The sequence below is a fragment of the Octopus sinensis genome, unplaced genomic scaffold (assembly GCF_006345805.1).
Source record: "Octopus sinensis unplaced genomic scaffold, ASM634580v1 Contig09822, whole genome shotgun sequence".
In the NCBI taxonomy this organism is placed as follows: Eukaryota; Metazoa; Mollusca; class Cephalopoda; order Octopoda; family Octopodidae; genus Octopus; species Octopus sinensis.
This window is the reverse complement of record NW_021831963.1, coordinates 25001-26399: the sequence shown is the minus strand read 5'-3', so window position 1 is coordinate 26399 and position 1399 is coordinate 25001.

The window sequence follows — 1399 nt, the reverse complement described above, 5'->3', positions numbered from 1 at the left end:
TGTTTTGACTCCAGCAGACTCAGGATATAGGCATCTACAAAGTGAGAGAGAACATTAATAGCCTAGGGATCTACCCCACCGTCACTCCCTTGAAATATAATCATTATCAAGCATTTAGTTTTTTAAACGGCTAAAGGTGGATCCATTTTAATCATAGAGAATTATTCCTTGTCGAAATCCCGGTTACGCCCATGATATATATCGTCTTTAATCATTATTTAATTTTTTTTTAGATAAATGTTCACTTCTAATAGGTTGATCTATCCGATATAGCACACCATAATCTAATGCTCGCCATAAAAGATATTTCAATAGATGAAAAAAAAAAAAAAAACGTTGTAAAAGTACATATATACCGCATGCTACATTTTAACTGTCTAGATTTCCAATGAGTTTTTTAAAAATATTTTTTATCTTTTACTTATTTCAGTCATTATACTGCGGTCATGCTTGAAGAAATTTGTAGTCGAATGAATCGACCCCATGACTTATTTTTATTATTGAAGCCTGGTGCTTATTCTGACGCACTCTTTTTGTCGAACCGATAAGTTACGGGGACGTAAACACATCAACGCCGGTTGTTGAGGACAAACTTAAAGACACACACAGATATAAATATGTGTGTTAGTGTGTGTGTGTGTGTGTGTGTGTGAGTGTATACACATGACAGGCTTTTCAGTTTCCATCTACCAAGTCCACTCACAAGGCTTTGGCCAGTCTGATGCTATAGTAGTAGACACTTGTCATGCAGTGGGACTGACCCCGGAGCCCGTTTGTTGGGAAGAAAGCTTCTTCCTACACTGCCACGTCTGCGCCTGACAATAATAAACTTTCTTTAAAGTTATCATAAATTTTACTAACATTAACCATAGTAAAAATGCAGTAAGAGTTGTAATGGGGAATGCAAAATTTGATTTGGCTTTCTTTAATCACCGGAACAAATACTTCAAAGTAGGTAATGTGTTTATTACCATGCGCGCGTAAGCGAAAGCAGGGTACTGTAGTCATTCCGCTTCGTCTGTTTGTCTGTGTGTTTGCAAAATTACTGGAAAACGGCCGAACGGATTTTCTCTAAATTTAACAGAAAGTCTCAGTGGGTGAGTGGCTCGAAATGATGAAAATTTGGTTTGATTATCTTCAAAACTGACGGACGGGTGAATCAAAATGTTTTGACTGGAAATATTTTGCGAAAGAATTTATGTACACGCAGGGTAAGCATCGTTTTGGCATGTTCTCGCCACAAGAATCTATTATTAGCACATAAAAAACATATATTATGTCTATTAAATACTATTTATCTCTCACCAGATGGAGTATTTTTGCTGATTTTACCGTCAAGGAAAAGTGCACAATATAAATATATATATCATTTGATTTGACCCTCGTCTGCGTGTGTATA